Here is a 13,304-nt window from a genome sequence, read left to right as displayed (position 1 = left end):
CAGAGCGAATTGGAGCGATGTGGTATACCGAGGCTGACGTGCTGTCAGTGGATTGAATCAAGGCATGTGAAGCGTCTGGGGTAAACCATGGAAAGCTGTGTAGGTATGTATATTTGCGTGTGTGGACGTATGTATATACATGTGTATGGGGGGGGGGGTTGGGCCATTTCTTTCGTCTGTTTCCTTGCGCTACCTCGCAAACGCGGGAGACAGCGACAAAGTATAAAAAAAGAAGAAAAAAAAAAAAATATATATATATATATATATATATATATATATATATATATATATATATATATATATATATATATATATATATATATATATTGGAAAGGATCACAATTTTGCGCGTGATCAAGATATTCCTATGAGTCCACGGGGAAAATGAAACACGAAAAGTTCCCAAGTGCACTTTCGTGTAATAATCACATCATCAGGGGAGACACAAGAGAGAAATATAACAGTCAGTTGATATACATCGAAAAGACGAAGCTAGGACGCCATTTGGTAAAAATGTGATTGTCGACAATCACATGTTTACAAAATAATCTTACCAACCAGTCAACAATACAGTCACCCCGTTTTTTAATAAATTCTACTGCAATACCATCCAAACCTGCTGCCTTGCCGGCTTTCATCTTCCATTAAGCTTTTACTACCTCTTCTCTATTTACCAAATCATTTTCCCTAACCCTTTCACTTTGCACACCACCTCGACCAAAACACCCTATATCTGCCACTCTATCATCAAACACATTCAACAAACCTTCAAAATACTCACTCCATCTCCTTCTCACATCACCACTACTTGTTATCACCTCTCCATTAGCCCCCTTCACTGAAGTTCCCATTTGCTCCCTTGTCTTACGCACTTTATTTACCTCCTTCCAGAACATCTTTTTATTCTCCCTGAAATTTAATGATACTCTCTCACCCTAACTCTCATTTGCCCTCTTTTTCACCTCTTGCACCTTTCTCTTGACCTCCTGCCTCTTTTTTTTATACATCTCCCACTCAGTTGCATTTTTTCCCTGCAAAAATCGTCCAAATGCCTCTCTCTTCTCTTTCACTAATAATCTTACTTCTTCATCCCACCACTCACTACCTTTTCTAATCAACCCACTTCCCACGCTTCTCATGCCACAAGCATCTTTTGCGCAAGCCATCACTACTTCCCTAAATACATCCCATTCCTCCCCCACTCCCCTTACCTCCTTTGTTCTCACCTTTTTCCATTCTGTACTCAGTCTCTCCTGGTACTTCCTCACACAAGTCTCCTTCCCAAGCTCACTTACTCTCACCACTCTCTTCACCCCAATATTCTCTCTTCTTTTCTGAAAACCCCTACAAATCTTCACCTTCGCCTCCACAAGATAATGATCAGACATCCCTCCAGTTGCACCTCTCGGTACATTAACATCCAAAAGTGTCTCTTTCGTGCGTCTATCAATTAACACGTAATTCAATAACGCTCTCTGGCCATCTCTCCTACTTACATGCGTATACTTATGTATATCTCGCTTTTTAAACCAGGTATTCCCAATCACCAGTCCTTTTTCAGCACATAAATCTACAAGCTCTTCACCATTTTCATTTACAACACTGAACACTCCATGTATACCAATTATTCCCTCAACTGCCACATTACTCACCTTTGCATTCAAATCACCCATCACTATAACTCAGTCTTGTGCATCAAAACCACAAACACACTCATTCAGCTGCTCCCAAAACTCTTGCCTCTCATGATCTTTCTTCTCATGTCCAGGTGCATATGCACCAATAATCATCCATCTCTCTCCATCAACTTTCAGTTTTACCCATATCGATCTAGAATTTACTTTCTTACACTCTATCACATACTCCAACAACTCCTGATTCAGGAGTACTGCTACTCCATCCCTTGCTCTTGTCCTCTCATTAACCCCTGAATTTACTCCCAAGACATTCCCAAACCACTCTTCCCCTTTACCATTGAGCTTCGTTTCACTCAGAGCCAAAACATTAAGGTTCCTTTCCTCAAACATACTACCTATCTCTCCTTTTTTCTCATCTTGGTTACATCCACACACATTTAGACACCACAATCTGAGCCTTCGAGGAGGATGAGCACTCCTCGCGTGACTCCTTCTTCTGTTTCCCCTTTTAGAAAGTTAAAATACAAGGAGGGAAGGGTTTCTGGCCCCCCCGCTCCCGTCCCCTTTAGTCGCCTTCTGCGACACGTGAGGAATGCGTGGGAAATATTCTTTCACCCCTATCCCCAGGGATATATATATATATATATATATATATATATATATATATATATATATATATATATATATATATATATATACATATATATATATATATATATATATATATATATATATATATATATATATATATATATATATATATATATATATATATATATATATATATATATATATCTTCACTCTTGCCTCCACATGATAGTAAGTATTCAGACACCCCACCAGCTGCCCCTCTCAGCACATTTACATCCAAAAGTTTCTATTTTACACGCCTATCAATGAATACGTAATTCAATAATGCCTGTTGACCATCTCTCCTACTCACACACGTATACTTGTGTATATCGTTTTTAAACCAGGTTTTTCCCAAACACCATTTTTTTTTTTTTTGCAGCACGCAAGTCCACAATCTCTTCACCATTTCCATTCATAACACTGAATATGTCATGTACCTCAAGCATACCCTCAACTGCCACATTACTCACCTTTGCATTCAAATCACCCATCACTATAACCCGGTCTCGTGCATCAAAACTACTAACACACTCATTCAGCTGCTCCCAAAATACTTGCCTCTCATGATCTTTCTTCTCATGACTTGGTATATAAGCACCAATAATCACCCATCTTTTGTCATGTATATATACATATGTATATGTATATATGTTTATGTGAATGGATGTGTCTTTCTTTTTTCTGTTTCCTGGCACTACCTTGATAACGCGGGAAACGTCAATCAACTATGATATATATGTATATATATACATAGATACACACACACACACACACACACACATATATATATATATATATATATATATATATATATATATATATATATATATATATATATATATATATATATATATATATATATATTATTATTATTATATTTTTTATTATACTTTGTCGCTGTCTCCCGCGTTTGCGAGGTAGCGCAAGGAAACAGACGAAAGAAATGGCCCAACCCCCCCCCATACACATGTATATACATACGTCCACACACGCAAATATACATACCTACACAGCTTTCCATGGTTTACCCCAGACGCTTCACATGCCTTGCTTCAATCCACTGACAGCACGTCAACCCCGGTATACCACATCGCTCCAATTCACTCTATTCCTTGCCCTCCTTTCACCCTCCTGCATGTTCAGGCCCCGATCACACAAAATCTTTTTCATTCCATCTTTCCACCTCCAATTTGGTCTCCCTCTTCTCCTTGTTCCCTCCACCTCCGACACATATATCCTCTTGGTCAATCTTTCCTCACTTATCCTCTCCATGTGCCCAAACCACTTCAAAACACCCTCTTCTGCTCTCTCAACCACGCTCTTTTTATTTCCACACATCTCTCTTACCCTTACGTTACTCACTCGATCAAACCACCTCACACCACACATTGTCCTCAAACATCTCATTTCCAGCACATCCATCCTCCTGCGCACAACTCTATCCATAGCCCACGCCTCGCAACCATACAACATTGTTGGAACCACTATTCCTTCAAACATACCCATTTTTGCTTTCCGAGATAATGTTCTCGACTTCCACACATTCTTCAAGGCCCCCAGAATTTTCGCCCCCTCCCCCACCCTATGATCCACTTCCGCTTCCATGGTTCCATCCGCTGCCAGATCCACTCCCAGATATCTAAAACACTTCACTTCCTCCAGTTTTTCTCCATTCAAACTCACCTCCCAATTGACTTGACCCTCAACCCTACTGTACCTAATTACCTTGCTCTTATTCACATTTACTCTTAACTTTCTTCTTCCACACACTTTTCCAAACTCAGTCACCAGCTTCTGCAGTTTCTCACATGAATCAGCCACCAGCGCTGTATCATCAGCGAACAACAACTGACTCACTTCCCAAGCTCTCTCATCCCCAACAGACTTCATACTTGCCCCTCTTTCCAAAACTTTTGCATTTACCTCCCTAACAACCCCATCCATAAACAAATTAAACAACCATGGAGACATCACACACCCCTGCCGCAAACCTACATTCACTGAGAACCAATCACTTTCCTCTCTTCCTACACGTACACATGCCTTACATCCTCGATAAAAACTTTTCACTGCTTCTAACAACTTGCCTCCCACACCATATATTCTTAATACCTTCCACAGAGCATCTCTATCAACTCTATCATATGCCTTCTCCAGATCCATAAATGCTACATACAAATCCATTTGCTTTTCTAAGTATTTCTCACATACATTCTTCAAAGCAAACACCTGATCCACACATCCTCTACCACTTCTGAAACCACACTGCTCTTCCCCAATCTGATGCTCTGTACATGCCTTCACCCTCTCAATCAATACCCTCCCATATAATTTACCAGGAATACTCAACAAACTTATACCTCTGTAATTTGAGCACTCACTCTTATCCCCTTTGCCTTTGTACAATGGCACTATGCACGCATTCCGCCAATCCTCAGGCACCTCACCATGAGTCATACATACATTAAATAACCTTACCAACCAGTCAACAATACAGTCACCCCCTTTTTTAATAAATTCCACTGCAATACCATCCAAACCTGCTGCCTTGCCGGCTTTCATCTTCCGCAAAGCTTTCACTACCTCTTCTCTGTTTACCAAATCATTTTCCCTAACCCTCTCACTTTGCACACCACCTCGACCAAAACACCCTATATCTGCCACTCTATCATCAAACACATTCAACAAACCTTCAAAATACTCACTCCATCTCCTTCTCACATCACCACTACTTGTTATCACCTCCCCATTCGCGCCCTTTACTGAAGTTCCCATTTGCTCCCTTGTCTTACGCACTTTATTTACCTCCTTCCAGAACATCTTTTTATTCTCCCTAAAATTTAATGATACTCTCTCACCCCAACTCTCATTTGCCCTTTTTTTTCACCTCTTGCACCTTTCTCTTGACCTCCTGTCTCTTTCTTTTATACATCTCCCACTCAATTGCATTTTTTCCCTGCAAAAATCGTCCAAATGCCTCTCTCTTCTCTTTCACTAATATATATATATATATATATATATATATATATATATATATATATATATATATATATATATATATATATATTATATACATATATATATATATATATATATATATATATATATATATATATATATATATATATATATATATATATATATATATATATATATATATATATTTTGCCGCTGTTTCCCGCGTTTGCGAGGTAGCGCAAGGAAACAGACGAAAGAAATGGCCCAACCCACCCCCATACACATGTATATACATACGTCCACACACGCAAATATACATACCTACACAGCTTTCCATGGTTTACCCCAGACGCTTCACATGCCCTAATTCAATCCACTGACAGCACGTCAACCCCGGTATACCACATCGATCCAATTCACTCTATTCCTTGCCCTCCTTTCACCCTCCTGCATGTTCAGGCCCCGATCACACAAAATCTTTTTCACTCCATCTTTCCACCTCCAATTTGGTCTCCCTCTTCTCGTTCCCTCCACCTCCGACACATATATCCTCTTGGTCAATCTTTCCTCACTCATTCTCTCCATGTGCCTAAACCATTTCAGAACACCCTCTTCTGCTCTTTCAACCACGCTCTTTTTATTTCCACACATCTCTCTTACCCTTACGTTACTTACTCGATCAAACCACCTCACACCACACATTGTCCTCAAACATCTCATTTCCAGCACATCCATCCTCCTGCGCACAACTCTATCCATAGCCCACGCCTCGCAACCATACAACATTGTTGGAACCACTATTCCTTCAAACATACCCATTTTTGCTTTCCGAGATAATGTTCTCGACTTCCACACATTCTTCAAGGCTCCCAGGATTTTCGCCCCCTCCCCCACCCTATGATCCACTTCCGCTTCCATGGTTCCATCCGCTGCCAGATCCACTCCCAGATATCTAAAACACTTTACTTCCTCCGGTTTTTCTCCATTCAAACTTACCTCCCAATTGACTTGACCCTCAACCCTACTGTACCTAATTACCTTGCTCTTATTCACATTTACTCTTAACTTTCTTCTTTCACACACTTTACCAAACTCAGTCACCAGCTTCTGCAGTTTCTCACATGAATCAGCCACCAGCGCTGTATCATCAGCGAACAACAACTGACTCACTTCCCAAGCTCTCTCATCCCCAACAGACTTCATACTTGCCCCTCTTTCCAAAACTCTTGCATTCACCTCCCTAACAACCCCATCCATAAACAAATTAAACAACCATGGAGAGAGACATCACACACCCCTGCCGCAAACCTACATTCACTGAGAACCAATCACTTTCCTCTCTTCCTACACGTACACATGCCTTACATCCGCGATAAAAACTTTTCACTGCTTCTAACAACTTGCCTCCCACACCATATATTCTTAATACCTTCCATATATACATATATATATATATATATATATATATATATATATATATATATATATATATATATATATATATATATATACATATATATAAAATGTTTGTTTTGTGTGTGTGCTTGTGTGTGTGTGTGTGTGTGTGTGTGTGTGTGTGTGTGTGTGTGTGTGTGTGTATCAGTATATTCTCACTGGAATACATGAAATCTTCCCCTGTGATTCACTGAGTCACATTTTGGAATCCTACACCACATTTTCTGCAAGTAATTTTTCGTGAATATCCGAACGAATATTCATCTTTATTTTCGAGTTCGTGAAGATGACTGTTCATTTGTTCTGTTGTGCCCACATTGAGGGAAGTCTGAAGAGGTGATCATAGAGATGTGAAATCTCACTGAGGTCATGATCCTGTGTGTGTAAAAGTCTTTTTAATATCAACTAAAAGGTCTTTTGGGTGTGTTTATGTATGCTCACTGACGTCTACTATGACGATAGAGAGATGGAATGTGAGATGAGAACAGACAACATTTAATATTCATTTCAAGAAATCGTCCAGCTTGACCCACACTCTCTACAGCCATGGCTGGCAAAATGTAGGAAAACATAGGCAGAAATATAGAATGTATTGAGTTTATATGTTAATAAATCAAAACCTGTGTACGACCTCTTTTTGAAGGTCAGGTTTGACCAGAGACAAGATGAACTTATGGTCAGCCTTGTCGACCTCGATGAGAGGTTATGGAGGGTTGTCATACCCACACAGGTCACCACTATACATGGTCAACCCCAGGAGGCAGCTGATCCTTGCTGTGTACGGGACGATGATGAGGATTTCCCTCCGGTGGCTTGAAGAACACCGCACGTCTTCAAGTGTCTCCCGCTGGGGGGTGTGAGGATAACGGAGGGCAGCTCAGGATCCTAAGTCGACTTAGTCTTTGTTGATAAGGTTATGGCAAGGGGAGCGAGATGACGCTGGAGGGGGTTGACACTCACTGATGAAGATGACGTCTCATGAAGTACAGAAGGAAAGTACATCCAGAACCGTAGGTACATGAAGTCCTTATCAAAATAATAATAAAAAAAGATAAGACATCTGAGAACGGTAGTTTGAAAATATTCTCATCTCAAATCTTTTCTTTAACGTTGGCATACCAGACTCACCGTTTCGACTCAGTGTATTACATCTCCTGGATCGGTTACATTCCCGCGTAACTCGGATCCCCACACCGTGAAATTACTCTTAAAGCCTATTACACGTCGCTGGTGAGCAGTGCTCCAGATCCCATTAAGGTTAGGTCGGAAACGTCGTTAAAAGGGATCGTAAATAGAATTCTTGTACTCGCCCACCTGACTGTGGAACTGTGAAACATAACAAGTGAACGTCGGGGGAGATGAATGAGGTGGGATGCGATCTCTCACTCAGGATGGTCGGGTTAACACGGCATCCGTGGCTCACAGTCATGATGATGTCTTATTAATGCCTCACAGGTCGATGGCAGGAACTCAAGCACGACGCTTTACGTCTCTTGGGTATGATGACCTGTTCTTTGACTCGACCTGTATATATATCATGATATTATCATCATTATCATTATGATACTTATTCGACGTCTCCCGCGTCAGCGAGGTAGCGCAAGAAAACAGACGAGGAATGGCCCAACCCACCCACATACACATGTATATACATAAATGCCCATTATATTTCAACTTATACATACATATGCATACACAGACATATACATATTCATACTTGCTGCCTTCATTTATTCCCGTCGCCACACACCACACATGAAATAGCATTTCCCCCCCTCATGTGGCAGGAAAAGACAAAAAAGGCCACATTCGTTCACACTCAGTCTCTAGCTGTCATGTGTAATGCACCGGAACCACAGCTCCCTTTCCACATCCAGGCCCCGCAGACCTTTCCATGGTTTACCCCAGACGCTTCACATGCCCTGGTTCAATCCACTGACAGCACGTCGACCCCTGTATACCACATCGTTCTAATTCACTCTATTCCTTGCACGTCTTTCACCCTCCTGTATGTTTAGGCCCCGGTCACCCAAAATCTTTTTCACTCCATCCTTCCACCTCCAATTTGGTCTTCCACTTCTCCTCGTTCCCTCCACCTCTGACACATATATCCTCTTTTTCAATCTTTCCTCACACGAATGTAGTGCATATGAACACGCACTTTCATAGAACACATAACCCTCCAACAGCTGTTTGCAGGTATTATATGGTCTATGAAATTGCGTGTTCATATGCACTACATTCGTGTTCATATGCACTACATTCGTGTTCATATACCTCCGAGTTTGTACAGTAAGGTTCTGTATAACAATATCTGCTGGTAATGTGAGCCTGATGGGATTTAACCGGTGTAGACCCCGTTGTTCATGTATGTGAGACGAAGGGTATGCGATTACTTAGCGATCGAACAGTCATTTTCCTGTCTGAGTCGATCATAGCCAAACATTAGCGCTCCCGCATACCATGCATAAGGTCCTGGGTTCGAACCCTGGCTGTTGGAGTGTTTTATGATATCTCTCTATCTATCTACATATGTATATATATATATATATATATATATATATATATATATATATATATATATATATATATATATATATATATATATATATATATATATATATATAAACACGCTCTAGTTCAATATATGGAGCCCTATGAGTGCAAAACTCCCTCCCCGGACAATACAAATAGGTAATTACACACACACACACAAACACACATATTGAGTAACAGAACAGTGAATGAGTAGACTAAGGCAACTGAAGTGGTAATGCGGATAATATATTAAGGTAAGGAATGCATGTATGCATCTTTAAATGCACACCTGAGTGTGGTTTTGTTTGTACAAGTGCTTCAATGATACGCATATCATGCGGTTAGAAGATGAGAGTACAGTACTTATGATGCGTTCAAGCCGGTTCTTCCCCAGAACAGAGGTACTACCTACCCCCCTAACGACCCAGACGGCACTAAGGTGTGGATCACTCAAGATCCCTCCATGACTTGATACCCGCGCCTTCTTGAGTTGCCACATACCGAAATTACGGGACGAAAAACAATCTGAAGTGAAAACAATCTCAGGTTTTTAACGATGATATGAAAATTTTCAGTTAGTTTCTTGAGTGAATATCACAGCTGACAGACTTGGCAGGTCGGGAAAGGAGTATATTTCGCGTTAAAAAAGTCAGCAGACGTGAAAGTTTCATCGTGCCAACAGTGACGTCACAGCTCAGGGCATCGGTGGTGGGGTGTCTCGGGCAGCAGCAGGTGAACTGGATATCAGTGATACCCGTGCAGTGAGGGTGGTCAGACGTGGTCACGCGCACGTTGCTGCTCCTCCTCCCACCTCCCTGCCTCTGAATGGAAGCCCTGATGGTGTTTACGTTACAAGCCCTGGGCTGGCCATAGTTGTCTCATGGATATACTACCAACTGTGTTCAACTAGCGATAGGAACTGATTATATAGTTCTTCTAACTTGCTATTTAATAGCCCACATCCAGAAAAAAAAAAATCCTTCTTTTTGACAGTGACGACACAAAAGTTAGACCAATATCGTGTGTAGTCTTCGTGTCCAGACTATAGCTCCCGGGACTACCCAGCTCTGCTATGATGGTGTACTGGATACTCATAATGTATACTGCAGGAGAACTGTTGACGAAAGAGAAGATATAAGATATTTTTTGAGGAGCTGCCATGCTCTACAATACAGCTGGAGGGCACTTCGACGTGCAACTCCTGCATTAAGTCAGACAGACTCTGTGTCTCACCTCTGCTCGGGGGTCGAGGGACATAAAACACCACAGGGAGCTACCTACTGGTTGTGACCAGTGACTAGCGTCCACGGGACATTTTCGAGTCGGGTGATTTCGATGCGGATGGAGAAGTGATCAGCGACCACCGTGGGCTCTGTGAGTGTCTTCAAGATGGAGGGGCTTGAGGGCCAGGGCTGCCACAGTCCCTCCACTGATACCAACAACAACAGAGACGCCAGCAGCAGCAGCAGCAGCGGCAGCAGCATGACCGTCCCAACGGAGGAAAAGTACGCGCTGCGTCCAAGAACCATCATCAAGCGGTTGCAGCAGGAGAGGACTCGTCAAGAAGTCTCCAAGAGGCCGGAAAAGACGAAATCGAGGCCAGCGCCGCTCTCGAAGTACCGAAGGAAGACGGCCAATGCTCGGGAACGCCACCGCATGAGGCAGATAAACAATGCCTTCGAATCCTTACGCAAAGTTCTTCCCGATGCTGTCGAGGTTCATGCCACTTCCACCACCATCACCAAGATCATGACGCTGAGGCTCGCCGTCGAATACATCAGGGCGCTGTCCCATGTTCTGGAGGACGACGCCGACCCAGATTTCTCGTCTTTCGAGAGTTCCCTGCACACCTCCATCCAGAACTCCCTGCAGACGTGCCTCCAGCACTCCCTGCCGCCCTGTCATCAGTCTCACGCCCTGCACAGGACAGTGTCGTCGTCAGGGGCCCCAATGACCCTGCAGCAGGAGCACTCTGTCATGCCCTTCAGCCAACAGTACACGACACAAATCCCACAGCTTCTAGGGTCACTACACCATCTCTGACCCCATGTCGGCCTCCAGCTCGCCCTCGACGGTGCGACGGTCGGTCAGCAGCACCAGCGACCTCGAGGAGCTACTCTCCGACGACTCCGGTTTGCTCGAGGAGAACCTCGATGTCTTCCACGACATCCCGTCCTTGGCCGCAGCCGACGCCTTCGACATCCTCTTGGGAGCGGAGAAAGACAATCTCGTCTTCACTACTGAGCTATGCAATTAACCACAGTGATCGTAGCGCCTCAGTAGGATTGAGTGAGTCAGTGTTAAACTCAGAACCTTAAAGTGAGTGTATGTGTCGTGGTGCTGAAGTGAGGGTGCTTCTGTTGCGGGCATGATAGACATACTCATGAATAATATTATATCGTAATGATGCGAGCGTTCTGATGGACACAGCAAAGCTGAGGGACTATGGCTATTAAATATTCATCAGGCTGTGACGAGTGTAACATAACCTGTCTGATGCCTGGTGTATAAGGGACCTAGAAGACAAAAAGAAAAAAAAGGATCATACAAAGGAATTTTCATATAACAGCAGACTACCGAGTCCTCTTTTGAGGTTGTTTGTGACTGCAGGAGAGAACCAGACACTGAGGAGGAGGGAGTGGGAAAGCGACCAGATGGGTTGAGGAGAAATGCCTGTTGAGTTTATAGCTACGGAGGCACAAGAACCCACAGCATCTCAGGCTTTGACCATGATCACAGCCGACATACATGAGCGATGCTAGTCTAATGTGCCATAAATCTGTCACTTTGTAGATATACGTGTGAGCGTACTTTCCTATTAAGTGGCTTATTAGTATACTAAAACGTGGATGGTTACGATTATGGAACATTATATATATATATATATATATATATATATATATATATATATATATATATATATATATATATATATATATATATATATATATATATATATATATATATATATATATACATATACGAATATAGTGCATATGAACGAGCACTTCCATATAACATACAAACCTGCAACAGCCACAATCGAACCCAGGATCCCTGCGTAAGGGTAGTGCTCCCGCCTGCTACGCAGGGATCCCAGGTTCGGTCCTGGTTGTTGGAGATTTGCATGATATATATATATATATATATATATATATATATATATATATATATATATATATATATATATATATATATATATATATATATATATATATATAAATATATATATAATATATATATAATGTAATATCTGAATTGTGTATATATGCGATATATGTAGCATGTATTTACCTACTTGTAATTTCTTTCTCTCTCTTCCATGTCTTTGATGTGTCAAATAAAATTTTTGTATTGTATCATTGTGCTTTCAAATGTCCCTTAAGTCGAGAGAGACGTGCCTCTGTACACCGGACTATGGATAGATCACATGTAATGAAGAAATGTCCTGATTCTCCCCAGACATACTCTGTAGTATATCACATATGTCGTGTGATGTATTTCTTAACTCGTCAGATTATATGTAGATGTACCAGGTTTGCTTGTAGCTGCCCTGTAGACTGTAGGTGTACCAAGATTGACTACAGGTCCACTGGAGAGTGTAGATACACAGACTTGGTTGTGTCTGTAGGCTCCTAGTAGTGTGGATACACCATTCTTGGTTGTAGGTTCCTAGTAGAGTGTAGATACACTAGACTTGGCTGTGGTTGTAGGTCCCCAGTAGAGTGTAGATACACTAGACTTGGCTGTGGTTGTAGGTCCTCAGTTGTGTGTGGATACACCAGTCTTGGTAGTAGGTCCCCCAGTGGATACACCAGTCTTGGTAGTAGGTCCCCCAGTGGATACACCAGTCTTGGTTGTAGTTTAATACAGGCGTTTCTGATGCCTCCAGGATTTTCTTCATCACTTCTTTTTATTTTCTATCCTTTTTTTTTCTTTCTCATGAAGTGAGTGATACGCTTTACCCTTGCCCCATGACGAGATACAAGATCTTGTCATAAGTCCTCCTCTCTCTCCCTCTCTCTCTCTCTCTCTCTCTCTCTCTCTCTCTCTCTCTCTCTCTCTCTCTCTCTCTCTCTCTCT

General features: G+C 41.9%; 1 pseudogene; it reads left to right on the top strand.

Annotated features, from left to right (window-relative positions):
- Positions 1-9,992: 9,992 nt before the first annotated feature.
- On the top strand, positions 9,993-12,338 carry LOC139755272 (uncharacterized; annotated as a pseudogene).
- The last annotated feature ends 966 nt before the right edge of the window (positions 12,339-13,304 follow it).

The sequence above is a fragment of the Panulirus ornatus genome, chromosome 19 (genome assembly GCF_036320965.1).
Source record: "Panulirus ornatus isolate Po-2019 chromosome 19, ASM3632096v1, whole genome shotgun sequence".
Taxonomy (NCBI): Eukaryota; Metazoa; Arthropoda; class Malacostraca; order Decapoda; family Palinuridae; genus Panulirus; species Panulirus ornatus.
The sequence above is the reverse complement of the archived record's forward strand: the minus strand, read 5'-3'. Positions and strand labels throughout refer to the sequence as shown.